We start from the raw sequence: 17,154 nt of genomic DNA on the forward strand, positions 1-17,154 counted from the left end.
TATATAAACCACACATCCAACCCCAACCCCCCAATAATCTTTAACGCCCCCCCCTCGCCAACCATTTGTCGTATGCTTGCTCTTCTCTTTCGACTTCCGTGTGACACTGACCAGAGAGCTACACTCGCCCAGCAGGTAAGCTCCCAATGTCTTAACATCAAATAAATCGGCCTTTAACTCTGTCATCGCTCCCAAGTAGAGCTTTACAGCATTAGGGGCGCCCTTCTAAACCGCTCCACCACCCCACCGCAATTCATAAATACACCTCCTTCTAAATCACAAACTTACGCCCTCCTTTTTTTTTATTTGTCTTCCTACCAGTAAAGTTACAAGGCGCGTAAATAATGGGGGCACGCTCTCAAGATGAGGGTGGGCGAGGGAGAGGGTGTATGCTGAAGGGCGTCTGGACAAAAAGAATAAAGAAAATAAGTTTTTAGAACAGAAACCAAGCGGGTAAATCTGAAGTTACTTATCCGTCCCGAGTCCACCTATTCCTATTTTCCTCTCACTCTCTCTCTCCCTCTCTCTCTCCCTCTCTCTCTCTCCCTCCCTTCTGCAGACTCCCTAGGCAACATTATCAATGTCTCGTTCTAAGCCCAGCGTTACACAAACTGCAAATTAATAGGATTTTGTTTACCGCGAGATGTTCGCTTAATGAGAATTAGCCACGTTTTTTTTTTCAAAGGAGGTAGAAATGGGATGAAGGTGCTGAGGAGGGAGGGGAGGAAAGGCGCTGAACAGGGGGGGGAGTAGAGGGGAAGTAGTTTGCTACAGATGGTGAGTATCTCCCTGGTATAAACTATCGTTGCTTTCTTGGGGAACTCTTGGAGCAGGGACTTAGGGAGTGCGGGGGGGGGGGGGGACAAAAAGGAGGAATGTTAGTAGAGAAGAAACGAGAGAGAGAGAGAGAAAGAGAGAGAGAGACGGAGGGAGTTAAGGAAAACGCAAGAAGAAAAAAAAATTGTTTGCCAGTATGGTCGAATGTCGACGTGTTTGGTCTTATCTTTCTGTGATGTTTCAACTTTGGTCGAATTGCACTTTTTGAAATGAGGTTGGAAGGTACAGAGAAAGGAAAGAAACACACACACACACACAAATGGAGCACAGTGACAGAGGTACGACATTTGGAACACAGAGGCGAACAGAACACAAATTAAATTCACCCAAAATGAACACGTCTAACAAATACAATGTCACTAAGCAAAAGAAAAAAAAAAAGATGGAGTTTATGCGCTCCACTATAGCCAGGACAACCAACGGTGTGCTACTATTTGGTCAGGATGAAGAATATAATATTAGAAAAGAGAAGAAGAATGTATGCGATAGGTTGAGACCTAAAAGCCAAGTAATTTTTAGACACTAGAATCATAAAGTCTTTGACTCTCCCTACTTACAGACATCTCACCGTGTGACACAGGACCCCCATGGAACATTCTGAGATACTTGACCAAGTCCTTTAAACGACTAACTTTACAATTCTGACAAGATTTTCGAGGATGTTTCCGCTGTGATGTCCCATTTTCTATACTTTAAATAACAACTCTACTCCCCTGTGGCGCCCCCTCCCTACCTTTTTTTTTTCTAATCTCACCTCAGACTTATCCCCTCCAAACAAAAGTTTCGTATTGAAATCCCCTCATCGTCTCCATATCACGAGAACTCTTCTTCTCGCCACGAAACAAGAGTCTGGGGCGCGGTCCAATTGTTCAAGATTGCATGGCGCCATTATGTCATTTGTGGGGGATCCAATATGAAATCAAATAAAGCCCACACAGCCTCGCATTTTCAAAATCCTCTCGCCCATTTCGATCCCCCTCCTTACAAACCTGCGCTCCATACCCTCTTCACAACGCCAATTCACTGCGTGTTCTCTGAAGAAAAAAAAAATTCCCGAGTCATTTCTTCAGAATGTTTTGTGTTGCTTCTCTAAGAGAACGGGGGAAAAAGTTTTTTTTTTTAAAGCGGACAAGAATTGAGCATTTTGTCGGGCTGACGGTGGCAGCGTTGCTTTTTATTCACAACGTCAAAGCAGGAGTTTCCTCCCTCCAACCTGGTCAATGGGGAGATAAGTTGCCTTTTCCTTTTGTTAGCTCTCTCGTCTGACGCTCTTAGCGACTTTCCAAATGAAATGATTCCGTCCTCTTCATGAAGATCTTCCACAACGACCTCGAGTTATCTTCTCTTATTTAGATCCGATTAAAAAAAAATATCAGGAGTAGGATTTTTATAGTTTTTTTTTTTAAATTATATTTACTTTATATTTTTTTTATACTTAATACCAACATTTACTGCTTGATTTAATACTCTCTAGAACATTGCTACACTCACAACTAATGAATGTGTGTGCTTCTTTTATGTTCTTCACTTTTCAGGTATGTGCTCAGATAAAACTAGAAGCTACAATTATTGATGGTGACGGTACTGATTAAACATTCACAGTATTCTCGTTGTAGCCCTTGTGGGACGAACTCACGAATAACACGAACACAATAACACGAACACAATAACACGAACACAGTAACGCGAATGGACAGATTTTGAATCGTTGTTGAAAACGCATTGCGTGTGACGTGAATACGAGAAGGCCATGAGCACCAACAAAGATAGAATGATAGATCGATAAGACACTGTTAGGTAGATAACTAGATACATAGATGCATAAATAAGTTCATAAGTCGATACAGATACATGGATGGGTGGATAGAAATATAGAATGATGGACGGACGGACAGACAGAAAATGATGAGACTTGCATCCATGTGACTGAGCAACCACGTGAATGTTCCGGCACTAGTAACACAGTGTGTATATTGTCTGTGTCCGTGTGTGTACATGGTATGTGCTTGTGTGTGTGTGTGTTATTTAGTGGGCATCTCCATGCAGAGAGCTCCGTGTCAGTAGTGCACTCACTGGTCAAGAGCCACTGGACTCTTCTCAACGCAGCTGGCAACAGCTGTTCCCGACGCCAAGCTGAAACAATTAAAGCAAATATCCAATTACCGGTCTACTGCCACATTGCCCTGCCTACCCCTGGAAGGTCCGGCTGACGCCCCCATTTGAACCTTGCCTTCTTTCCCTCGGCAGATTGAAGTCGAGAGGTTCCAGACAGTGGAAACTTTAGGAAGTTTTTTTTTTTTTTTTTTTTGTTTTTTTTAACGTTTAAGTTTTTTATAAGTTTATGTAGAACATTACGGTATTGAAACATGTGATACATAGAGACATTACGGTATTGAAACATGTGATACATAGAGACATTACGGTATTGAAACATGTGATACATAGAGACATTACGGTATTGAAACATGTGATACATAGTGTTAGACACCTTATTTATATAGGTTAGTTATTTTAGTTATTTAGCGACGCACCATAGTAGACGCATATTGAACGGGACTAGTGACGTTTGGGATATGTTGGGTTAGAGACCGGAAAATCAGTTAGCGATAGAACACTCCAGGGTAACGACGTGTTTAGTGACAGAGACTTCTACTGTGGCCTTTTATCATAATAAATATATATTAACTTGTTCATCATCGTTGACTACATATCTTCACCTGTTACAATCGATGTGCCAGTTCTTGTTTGTGTTGTTGGTCAACTACACGTAATACACCCGAACAATTACACCCAAACGATTGCAGAGTAATTGGTTGACTTCAAGACAGCCTGAACTAGCAACATCACAGTGGCGACCCCGAACCTCGAAGCCCGACGAACATCGAACCGGACCTCGAAGCAGAACGTTTACTCAGGTGAGGGTCGTGCACTCGAAGTTATAAGATTTCATCGGAGTACGGCTGAACACAGCAGCATCGCAGAGTGACTTTGTTCTGGATCTACATACAGTCGTCGCCTGTTTGATCGCACGTTCAACGAGCCGTTAACTCAGGGTGACCTTCGTCAGGACCGTAATCATCGCAACGTCTAGTCTGCTTAACCAGTATATTATCAAAGCCTGATCTTCATATGCTGAATCGACCTACAACCAGAGAAACCGTTCATTCATAACGAGTGAGGGATCGTTAGTGAACCTGTTGGACATATTTTTTCTTCGTCATAGGAGCCACATTGAGTATCAAGTTTTACCTCGTCAGTTTCGAGAAGGACAGTTTGCCCGCTGTCAGAAGTATTGTGAGTACTACAAGTTTGGTAGCTAACTAAATCGAAATCGCTCTGTCGTCTTACCCTTGGAGAGATTCTTGTGGAGCAGTTTGCTCATTGAACCGGTTGCTTGCCACGTTTATAACGGTCACTGTGTTTAACCTTTGGAAGGTTAGTGAAGTAATCTTTATCAGTACTGAACATTGATCTATCTAGTATTCGTCGGTCTAGACCATATCTAGACGTGCTGATATTGTTGTGGAAATAGCTACATCCACTTAATTTCGTTGAAAACCGTTAGTCGTATAACGGAACGTCGTCGGAGGTGACCTTGGTCTCACCTAGTCTACATTGGACAGTTTGGTTTATTGAAGCAGAGTACAACAGCAAACTTCGTCGTACTACCAGAGTAGCAGCAGAAGCAGTGAACTATTTTAGAGAACCGTTATTCGTCAGCCCAGATCAAGTCATCGTCGAGAAAGTCGTTATTCGTCAGCCCAGATCAAGTCATCGTCAAGAAAGCCGTTATTCGTCAGCCCAGATCAAGTCATCGTCAAGAAATTCGTTATTCGTCAGTCGTCCAGATCAAGTTGCCGTCAAGAGACTGTTATTTGTCAGTAGTCATCTACACAAGTCAAGTCATCGCCAGAAGAACCGTTAACCTATTCGTCAGTAACTGTGTACACAAAGTCGTCGGAACTACACATACGGTCATCAACAGTCGTCGAAGAAACTGGAACATTTTGCTGTGGCATATCAGGACATCTGTGGCATTACGTGGGATACTGGTAGCACCGGAGAACAGAGTCAGAACTGGAAGAGAGGCAGTGGAATTTGTTGTGATCTAACATATTCGGGAGTCCGAACAAAGGGATCTTTCTTATCAAAAGCTAAGTGCCATTTTTCTTATTAGTATATGTTTAGATTGCCCTTAGAAATAGATTTTGTCTAAATTTGGTACGTTAGCCTGAGTAAAATCAGGTGGTGCGCCTTAAAACCCGTCGGGGTAGAAGACGTAATTTAGATGAAAAGCTATATTATACGTTTAGGATTGTAATTTGTTTTGTTTGTGTAAACGTCATATCCGTTGTTGCCTGGTTACTTCGTGACGTTATCATTGTGTGCCATATTGTCACATCCCAACCCATAGTGATAGTCTCATTTAATTATTTCATTTGTTTATATTATTTTAAATTATTTATTTTTATTAATTTAATTAGATCTGTAATTTTTTTCACTTAATGATAGAAAGTGCGGGTAGGATTCTTTTACTGTGAATCAGACTAAAATAATTTTAGTTTGAGCGGTTAAAATCAAATATGATTTTGCCATGAGAATAATGCCGAAACTGGCTATGTAGTCAAACACTATCGTCTGGCTAAATTTAGATCTGCAAATTGTTGTACATCTCTTTGGTACAATTTAATCATCTAGACTCTAATTTGAAATATTATTAATTGAAAAATGAATGAAGGTAGTACATTCTAGATATATGTATCTTGTTGAAGATATATTTGACATTGTATACACATATTTGTTTCGTATGGTTAAATAGAACCATAATCTAATCTAGATCTAGACTCTAGACAGTCTTTGAATTTACTCTAAACACTTCACTGTGACTTCAGTCATACCAGATTTTAAAATTGATCATAGTTATTCATACTAGATCTAAAAGTCATAGTGCTCTTGATAACTATAGATCTAAATAGTATTATTATACATACTATAATATACTAGATTTAAATTTGTGTGTAATACTGGACCTAATATACAGATTTGAATATAACCATAATAACTCAGACTAGATTTACACATTTACTAAATCTATAGATAGAGACATAACACTTAAAACTGGTATAAAAGTGTGTAAAAACTTTTAAAGTATAGCCATAACCAATATAGGCTAAGTAAAAATATATATAAAATATAAAACACAATGGCTACATCATCATATGTGGACCTTAAGGAGGTTAAGGAAACAGCTATGCAGGATGGAAAGGCCATGGAGTTAAAAGGAAAAGACTTAGCCGCTTATGTACAGCAAGTTGTGAGGGAAGAAATGGAACGTCAAGATAAAATAAGAAGGGAAAAAGAAGAGATAGAAAGACAAGAAGAACATCAAAGACAAGAGATAGAGAGGCAAGAAAGGATCAGAAAGGAAGAATATGAAAAGCAAAAAGAAGACCAAGAAAGGCAGAGAGAGCATGAAGCTAAAATGGAGAAGATGAGATTGGACGCAGCACAAGCCAGAGCCCAAACTGAACAAAGAAATAACACAAATAACTCAAATAATTATACCACTCAAAGAGACAACCCTAATTCACAGACATGGCTAAAGAGAAAAATACAAAGTTTTGATGAACAGAAGGATGACATTGGTGATTTCCTGAAAAGATATGAGGCAAAAATGTCTACATTTAATATGCCTGAAGAGGAATGGTCTGAAATACTGATAGACTTTGTTCATGGTCAAGCTCTAACAATATGCCAAAATCATGACCATCATATTGATGATAGCTATCAGGTTTTAAAAAGAGAGTTATTAAATGCATATGGTCATAATGCTACAACTTTTAGAAAGAAATACTTTGACAATATACCATCATTAGGAATAGAACCCCAAACTACCATTAATATGGAAAAGGATTTTTTCAATAAGTGGGTAAAATTAGAAAAAGTGAATAACTCTTATGAAGGATTAAAAAATTTTATTCTAGTGGACAACTTTGTAAATAAATGTGATCCTCAGTTACAATCTTTTATTAGAGAAAGAAACCCAAAAACTATAGATGAAATAACAGAAATAATGAGAGTATACAAAAATGCCTATCCAAATAAACCATTTTCTGATAGGGATAAGAGCAAAGTAGATTTAATAGGATACACCAAAGAAAATGTTGATAGAAGTAGAAATAGAAACAGATCAAATAGTGGAAATAGAAAATATAGTGAAATAACCTGTTTTAAATGTCAAGGAAAAGGTCATATAGCAGCTAACTGTAGAAGAGGGAATAGTAGGTCTGGAAGTAGAAATAGATACAATGAACAAAATAACAGTAGATATAGGAGTAGAGATAGGAATGACAGGGGAAATTATAGAAATAGGAGTTACAGTAGGGAATACAAAAATAAAGGTACAGATAGGATATATTTCATGGAAGGAAATAGGAACAATTTTGCAGTGTACCCAGGGTTTGTAGATAGAATTCCAGTGGAATTAATCAGAGATTCAGGTTGTAACACTTTGGCAGTAAAAACTAAATTTGTCAAACCTCATTGGTATAAAGGGTTTACTAAGAAAGTAGAATTAGCAGATGGCACTGTAAGGGAATTTAAAGCTATAAGGGTATACATTGAAACTCCATTTTTCACTGGTTATTGTGATGGCATTGCAATACCAGAAATGAGATATGATATGTTAGTAGGAAACATAAAAGGAGTTAAAGAATGTTCAAGAAAAGAATTAGAAGACTGGCAAAACAAATACAAAAACATAAGACAAAATCATGAAAACATAGAAACACAAAATATAACAAGTATGGTAATAACAAGATCAATGAATAAACAAGATGAGAAACAGGAAAATACAATAAATGTAATAAGTAATGATAAAGAAGAAGAAACCAGTAATGTAATACAAATAGAAAATACAGATGTTAAGGAAAGAGAGATAGAAAATGAAACACAAAATAGTCTTGAAACACAAATATCTCAAAGTGAAAAAGAAACAACACCCACATTTGCATTAGAACAAATGAATGACAATATTATTGGGAAAATTTATTCAAGAATATTAGATAAAAACAATAATAATCCAATGGAGAAATTTTGTATAGAGAATAAAATATTATTTAGACAAACAAGTAAGGATAACAAGAAAATAAAACAACTTGTCTTACCACAGAAATATTGGAAAGATGTTTTAATCATGACACATGATAATAATTTAGCAGCACATAGGGGAGTAAAGAAATGTTATAGGAATTTGTCAAAACAAGTATTTTGGCCCAAAATGAAAGCAACAATCAACAAATACATAAACTCATGTGACATATGTCAAAAGAGATCTAACAAAAGCCTAGTGAATAAAGCACCTATTCAAGAAATGGATGAACCTACAGCACCATTTCAGAAAGTATCTATTGATTTAATAGGTCCTTTAATTCAAACTGAAAATAATAACAAATACATTTTAACAGTAATAGACATGTTTAGTAGATACCCAGAGGCAATCCCATTATCAAATACAAGTGCAGAAAATATCATTAATGCCATAACTCAAAAAGTAATTACAAGACATGGTATACCTAAAATTATATTGAGTGATCAGGGATCTCAGTTTAAGTCAGAACAATTTAAGAAATGGACTAAACAATACAATATACAACACATATACTCTTCGGTTTACCACCCGGAGAGTAACGGTTTATGTGAACGATATGGTGGATCATTAAAAAGATCACTAACAAAAATAATTCAGAATAATCAGAACAAGTGGGATCATTACATTAACTATGTACTATTTGCTCATAGAAACAACATCCATGAAGCAACACAATTTTCACCATATGAAATAATACATGGAAGAAAACCCAGAGATGAATTAGATGTTTTTAAAGAAAATCTAATAGGCAATGAGAATAAATTAAATAATGACAGTGAAACAACAATCACAACAGAATTGAAAGAAATATGGACTCAAGCATATAACAACAATAAGAAGTACAAACAAAGTGCTCATGAGAATATAAATAAGAAAAGACAATTGAAAACACTAGAAGTAGGAAACAATGTATTAATATTGATAAATGACCTGAAAAATAAAATTGGTAAACAATGGAAAGGTCCATTTAAGGTGATAAAACAAATTAGTGATGTGAATTATCAAATTGAAATAAATGGGAAAATTAAAACATATCACATAAATAATTTGAAACTGTATCATGATAGAGAAGATGAGTTGATACAAAACATTCAGGAGGAAATAGAAAATAAATTTTCAGAAAGAGAAGAATGCTTGATGATAATAACAAATGAAAATCATAATGAAAATGATATTAAGGAAATACCTGTAATAGAAACAAAAGAGAATCAAACTTGGCAAAAGATTAATCTTAATAATTTAACTAAGGAAATGTCAAAAGATATAACTAAAATAATACAGGAATACAAAGAAATTTTTTCCAGTATACCAGGAAAAACTAATATTATTAAACATGACATTAAAGTAACAGACACAAAACCTATCAAGCTTAAGCCATATAGAATACCGCTACATTTACACGACAAAGTAAAGAAAGAAATAGACAATTTACTAGAATCAGGTATAATTGAACCATCAACATCTCCTTATGCTTCACCAATTGTGATAGCCAAAAAGAAGAATGGAGATATAAGGTTATGTATTGATTATAGGAAACTTAACAACATCACAGAATTTGACCCATATCCAATGCCAAATATAGAGGATATTTTACATAAATTAAATGGAGCAAAATTTTTTACTAAATTAGATTTAACTAAAGGTTATTGGCAAATACCTTTAACAGAAAATGCAAAACCTTACACAGCATTTGTAACACCATATGGTATTTTTCAATGGAATTATATGAGTTTTGGATTAGTAAATGCACCTGCCACATTTAATAGAATGATGAACATGATAATTGGAAACAAAGAAAATGTTATTTGCTATTTGGATGACATATGTATTTTTAATAATAGTTGGGAGGAACATTTGGTAGATGTAAAAGAAGTATTCAAAATAATAAAAGAAAGTGGACTTACAATTCAAGCAGAAAAAGTAGAAATAGGATTGGAGGAAATAATTTTCTTAGGACATAAAGTAAATAACAACATGATTAGCCCTATTGAAGATAACATAAAGAAAGTACTTAATATTGAAATACCTACAACAAAAAGACAAATTAAAAGCATATTAGGAATAGTAAAGTATTACAGAAAGTTTATAAAGAACTTAGCAGAAATAGTGAATCCACTAAATGACTTACTTAAAAAAGGAAAACCTCAAAAAGTAGTTTGTAATGAGGAATGTGTGAAAGCTATTGACAGAATTAAAGATGTTTTTAGTCATGAACTAATATTAAGACTACCTGATAAAGACAAAATATTTTATGTCACAACTGATGCATCTGGTAATGCTATTGGTGGTTGTTTAATGCAGAACTATGATAACTTACATCCTATATTATATGTAAGTAGAAAATTGTCAGAGGCAGAGAAAAAATATAGTGTCATTGAAAGAGAAGCCTTAGCTGTAATATGGGTAATTACTAAGCTAGAGAGTTATCTAATAGGAAGGAAATTCATATTATTAACTGATCATAAACCTATTCAATATATACAGCAAAAGAGCATGAAAAACAGTCGTGTTTATAGATGGTTCTTAGCACTACAGGAGTATAAATTTGAAGTGAAAGCTATTAGTGGATCTGTGAATATTGTAGCTGATTTATTGTCTAGAATGACATTGAAGTGAAACAATTTTGTAAATAAACTATGATTATATTGAGTATGTAATATATATTAATATATTGACACCATTTATATGTTATGGAAAAGGGAGATAAGTAAATTTGATGTTAAGCATTTAAAAGTAAGTATGGATATATTTTTTTTTGTGTGAATCATTTCATATATCATTGACGAAAGTTAGTTCTATGGAAAAGGGTGAGTATAAAAGAAAAATGGACAAAAGCGTATAAAAGGGTGGTAAGAAAAAATGTATTGAATGTGTAAATAAAGTTTGTAATTGTTTTTTGAAATATTGTATTTTATCAGATTACTGCCAGTGAAGAACATTTGAGATGTGTAGGACATGCCCATAAGATGCCACATTTTCCTCCATGATGAACGGTGTACCAATGAAGATGATTTTGGAATGTTATGAACTGTTATGAACATTGAATATGAGGAACTGTCAAGATGAAGATGTCAAGATGAAGATGTCAAGATTTTATGTTTGTGGTCTTCCCCTTAAATTGAAAATGCCCTTGTAAGACTTGACAGTAGTGGAAAAATATTGACATATTTTTTTTTCAAGGGGGGGAGGAATCTGTTAGACACCTTATTTATATAGGTTAGTTATTTTAGTTATTTAGCGACGCACCATAGTAGACGCATATTGAACGGGACTAGTGACGTTTGGGATATGTTGGGTTAGAGACCGGAAAATCAGTTAGCGATAGAACACTCCAGGGTAACGACGTGTTTAGTGACAGAGACTTCTACTGTGGCCTTTTATCATAATAAATATATATTAACTTGTTCATCATCGTTGACTACATATCTTCACCTGTTACAATCGATGTGCCAGTTCTTGTTTGTGTTGTTGGTCAACTACACGTAATACACCCGAACAATTACACCCAAACGATTGCAGAGTAATTGGTTGACTTCAAGACAGCCTGAACTAGCAACATCACAATAGAGACATTACGGTATTGAAACATGTGATACATAGAGACATTACGGTATTGAAACATGTGATACATAGAGACATTACGGTATTGAAACATGTGATACATAGAGACATTACGGTATTGAAACATGTGATACATAGAGACATTACGGTATTGAAACATGTAGTGATAAATAGAACATTAGCCTCATCAGGGTACTAAAACATGTAGTGATATACAGGTACTGAAACATGTCATGATAGTGACATCCTGCCTACTAAGTCTGCTTGTTAGTGGAGATTGTATGTACATCGCTCCACAAACCATTGTCTTTTTTTTTTTAAGCTTTTCATCCTTCACATATGGACTTGCAGTTTCTCATTCTCTATAGCCTGGACGTCGTACTGAAAACTGGTTTGACCATCCAAGATGTCAATGTGACTTGTATTACTTTACTGTATTCATTCGCTTCAACTGATATGTCTCGCGGGAGGGTGTTGCGGGGCGGATTTAGCTAACTGTGGGAAGCTGTATTTCCACACCCACATTGACACTATAATCTTGCTAGAGTGACATTTAATACATGCTTGTATTGCTTGTATTTAATAGTTTCCATTTTTAGTTGATATCTAAGTAATAAATAATCGGAGAAATAATAATAAAGTTGATGTGGCCCCTGAAGCTGTGACGATCTTTAAGCTTTGCTTTTGTTTCCCCTTCTAGGTCACCCATCTCCAGTTGGACAATCTAACGATCTTAAAACTTGTAATAAATTATAGGAACAAAATAAGACTTGAATAAATACAAACATTTTCATGAATATTTTTTTTGTTTTTTGTTGATGTTGCTAAAAGATCCTCAAAAGATGTGTACCCCATTCAGAAACACAGGATGTGCTAGAAGAGGTCACTCTTTGTAATGTTTCTTGCAGGGCATTGGGGTGGGCATGGTGTCAGCACTGCGTCATCGCAGCATTCCAACTTGACCTCACCTCACTCCATTTTTTTTTCAGATGCTCCCACCCCTCCTCTTGTTACCTTGGTCTAATCATCTTCCATCTCACCTTTGACCCTATAGTTTTAATGGCGCAGATTTCGGACCGCTAATTGGGAAGTCGGCATTCTCAGGGTCTACCTCTCTCTACCTTCGCTTCCCCCTGACTCCCTTACACTTGGTGTATGTGGGTTGTATTTTTTTTCTACCTCTTTGGACTAAAAGTTTTCTCTCATCGCCCCCCTTCCTCTAAGTCTAAGCTTACACAGAACCACTCACGCACGTACATCCGCACTTCTCGCAGACGATACATCTCAAGGTATTTCAGTAGCCAACCAGCAGACGAACAGGAATAGGAGACAAGAAGAATAGCAAGGGAAAGGGAAGGGGTGGAGAATAAAGGAACACAACTAGAAGCGAAGCAGCCGAAATGTTCTAAGAAAATAAATCCGATCCTCCAATATGGCAACATAATTTGGTTCATTAACCCGCGGAATCTACCCCCGAGTTTATCTGGCTATGCGTTGCCTCTGTGACCTTGGCATGCAGAGGATGAACCTCCTTTTCAGCCCCAGAATTCCTTAGTGTGTTTTCGCTTCCTCTGAGATCCACCTTGTCCAATCTATCATCAGATCTGTAAGCTGCTGTGTTGTTTCCTTCGTTTATTTGTGTACATTTCCTTCTCATTCTGGGTCCAATCTCGTATCAAGGTTTTCTTTTTTCCGACTTCCAAGTTGTGTTTTATTGGACGACTACATAGAGGGACGTAATTGGCTTAGCGATATTTATTGCCGTATTTTGAGTGTGTGTCTGGATAACTTAGTGTATAGTGGATGGCCTTCCTGGTCGTGTGATATGCTCTCATGACTGTCGTCACAATGTTCGCGTTTTACGATGGTCGCGGGCTCAAACTCTGCCCATCACCATCAACCTTGTGCGAGAATTTATAAGTCCATTAGTGTCCAGCCTTCTTGGGTTGTTGTTTTTTTTTGTGTTTTTTTTTTGAGGGGGGGGGGGGGTGAAGCAGGGGAATTTCCGACTCAAACGTCACAGGCCGCTGAACAAGACCATCGACTACATGGGGCACTGAAACCAGAAGTTTAGATGGGCTGGACAGCATCCCGTCAAGGACTAAGTTTGGGCTTCGAGTCTAGCAGATTTTTAGCAATAAACAAAAAGAAACGGCCTCGTTTAATTTAGGGGACAGGAGTAATTACTATTTGCGATAAATCTTTTATGACACTGTCTTCTGATTGTGTTTTCTGATTCAAAAAACAACTAAGTTCCAAAGCTACACATTGTGCAAGTGGCCCCCCCCCCCCTTGTTTCTCCCCACATCACATCAGCTGTAGCACTGAATCCGTTTTAATCTGGAAGGAAACATTTTTTGGAAATCAAGCTGATAAAGACAAAAAAAAAAGTTTCAAATTGTTTGTTCTGACAAGCGCAGGAAAGAAAAGCTTTGGATAGAAAGAAAAACGAAATAGACTAAAAAAAAAAAAGAAAATAAAACATGCCAGTCTAGCGAGGGCCGGAGACTGTGGCGCCAAGTTTTTTTCACGAGATTCGTCTCGAATTGAAGTTTCTATTTGGTTTCGGTGTGGAAGTTGAAAAAACAAAAAGTCCCATGAAGACAATTTACTCACTTCCTTGTTAACGAGCGCGAAAAGAAGAAGTGCAAGTCAAGCGACAGACAAAATGCAGACTTTGATTTTCTTCCGTTCACATTAGTTTGATTGCATTCAATTCAACAAAGCGCCCTTTAAAACATTATCAACAACCAACATGCTACATTATTTGTACCCTGGGTATTGGACCGAAAAAATTCTGAATGTCGGCTGTTTTAAAAACACCTTTAATTCCTAATTGCTTAGATAGATATGTTTCTTTGAACATTATTGATATCATAGCATATGTCAGCTCCTTTCTTCTGTTGTTATTGCTTCGTACATAAAAGTCAAGTTCCCCTTTCAGACCTGGCAATCTATTGGGCAGATGATGCGATGTTCTTCTCTTTATGTGGCCTACGGTTAACGAGGGTGCCATGTGGCCAACACAACGACCAACCGCCTTTACTTTTGCCCAACTAATGTCGGGAACCCATTAGTGCTGGGTGGACTCAGTGGCACCTGAAGATCGATGTTTCGTATAAGCTATAGTCTAATACGTAGAAGCGTGTACAGTTTCATTATAAAATATTTAAAATAATGTACAGATGTGTGGGTGGTGTGGGTGGGAGCCAAAAAGTCGATATATCTCTGGCAGTGGCGTACCGAGGACTTACTACAGGCTCAGATTAAAAAAAAATAAGACTTTCTAGACAAAGTCCAAGTCTAAAAGAAAAATGCAGACAGGTACTGGGTCTACAAAATGTACTACTGCAGACAGGTACTGGGTCTACAAAATGTACTACTGCAGACAGGTACTGGGTCTACAACATGTATTATCAGATGGAGAAGACAGGTACTGGGTCTACAAAATGTACTATCAGATGGAGAAGACAGGACGCTGAAGCTACACTAATCGGCCACCTAGAGCCCTTAGCAGGAGCAATGTAGCGTTTTTTTTTTCCGAGCCCTCTCTGGCTGCCATTTTCTGCAGGCGATGTTTAGCCTAGGTTGTCGTCTGCTGTTCTCGCGCTGAAAGGATACGTTGAACCAGAGAGAGAGAGAGAGAGAAAGAGAGAGAGAGAAAGAGAGAGGGAGAGATAGTGAAAGAGAGGGCGAATTATTTTTGTCGAACACCCCAAATACCCCTCCTCAAGGCTTCATGTTTTTTCCTACCAGCTGGTTTTCCGTGACATGTACCCTTTTCCCGGAGGTCTCTCTGCGGTGTTTGGGGGAAGTAAAGGCTGGAAATGAGGGGCGGGAAGTCGACGGCGCTTGATGAAAGATTGACAACACGAGAGGGCGGGGGGACATCTTCATGTGCACAAAAGTGGGTGCACGAGATACGGAAGAAGTTGGATGGAAAGGAGGGGGGGGGGGCATAGCTGGGTAAGGTCATAAGTAAAATGAGATGCGTGAATAAATGTTTTTGCGTGAGAGCCTCGTTGTGAGATGATCGTCGCTTGATTTGTGTGTGTGTACAGCTACTCACACTCGTAGGTCTGCTGTCCACTTGTACATCGCTAGCAGGACAATGCTGGTCTGATGACCTTTTAGTCATGTTTTCTTCTAGGCCACTTTGATGTCATCGCCGGCAAGTGCTTCGGTGCAGGGTAAGGATGGGCATTCTCTTCACTTGAGCAGTAACAACCTCCGAGTCGGGGCGAAGTCATGTTCTCTGACAAATCGTTCAGTTTAGAGTCTTAGTCTAGGATTATAATATACCTATGGTTCAGTTTAGAGTCTTAGTCTAGGATTATAATATACCTATGGTTCAGTTTAGAGTCTTAGTCTAGGATTATAATATACCTATGGTTCAGTTTAGAGTCTTAGTCTAGGATTATAATATACCTATGGTTCAGTTTAGAGTCTTAGTCTAGGATTATAATATACCTATGGTTCAGTTTAGAGTCTTAGTCTAGAATTATAATATACCTATGGTTCAGTTTAGAGTCTTAGTCTAGGATTATAATATACCTATGGTTCAGTTTAGAGTCTTAGTCTAGGATTATAATATACCTATGGTTCAGTTTAGAGTCTTAGTCTAGGATTATAATATACCTATGGTTCAGTTTAGACATGCGCATTCATTTGTTTGACAGGTTTCGCGCTTAACTAGAAAGCAGTCAGAAAGAAATGCAACTAAAGGTCTCCACTAATCCATGTCTTCTACTAGCTGCAAGCTATCAATTGGTATAGCCAGTACTACTTAAGTCATTGCTTAAGTTTTTATATGCCCGCATCAGTTACTTCCGGTCTTCCAGCATATTAACCCCACTTGTTGATTAGCTCTGATGATAGTCTTTCCTTTCTTGTAAAAAAAAAAAAAAAAAAGGCGGCAATTCAAAAAAATAGAAAAATCGTCTGCCCAGACGGAGTCCAGTCAATAGGGCTCACTTTGTAGACTGGACGATATAATGGAACAAATAAAAAAAAACATGGCCGAAACAGAGAAAAAGTAGAAGAAAGGGTTTTGTGGCGCCGAAATATCTGTCCGCCCCTTTTCCCCACCCTATGAGATTCTCCTATTTTTTTGCTTATTCTCTTTTATTTTCTATCTGCCCAATGAATGAAGGATAGAGAGCAGGGAATGATGGATTCTGGGGAAACCCCCAAGATGATTTTCGACTCTTCAAAGCCACATTCCCGGCGCCCAATTCTTACTCTTCTATTCCTTCGCAATCGTAACCCTCTCGTCTGTCGGTAATGTGGCGGACTGATTGAGGAAAGCGCCCGGGAATCAATAACCTGCTCCGAGAAGTTTAATTAGATTGAAGCTGGGCGCTGCTTCCAATTATATTTCGCCACCCCTACACCCCTCTCCACCTAATCCCCCCTTCCCTCTGTTCTCCGTCCATTTTTTTTTCTCTTCATCTCTTGCTAAACTTGACTCTTTACTTTCTCTTTCTGTCGGGAAGATGTCGCGGATAAAAGCAGAAGACGGTTTTCTGCAAGGTGTGAAGTTTGATGAAGATATAAGTTTTTCCTTTGCAACTGTATTTCTTTCACGTTCTAGCAGACACATTGAA

At 37.5% G+C, this 17,154-nt stretch overlaps 1 protein-coding gene and 1 long non-coding RNA gene across 9 annotated transcripts in view; both read left to right on the plus strand.

Annotated features, from left to right (window-relative positions):
* The window catches only part of LOC106056956 (homeobox protein Meis1-like), a 336,165-nt gene that overhangs the window by 228,529 nt on the left and 90,482 nt on the right, over positions 1-17,154 (plus strand). The gene's annotated exons all lie outside the window — the stretch shown is intronic.
* Positions 3,312-11,393, plus strand: LOC129925212 (uncharacterized). Its single transcript, XR_008777003.1, has 2 exons — positions 3,312-5,575; positions 10,906-11,393. It is a non-coding gene; the product is annotated as an uncharacterized LOC129925212 (long non-coding RNA).

Source organism: Biomphalaria glabrata, chromosome 3, assembly GCF_947242115.1.
Source record: "Biomphalaria glabrata chromosome 3, xgBioGlab47.1, whole genome shotgun sequence".
Lineage (NCBI taxonomy): Eukaryota > Metazoa > Mollusca > Gastropoda > Planorbidae > Biomphalaria > Biomphalaria glabrata.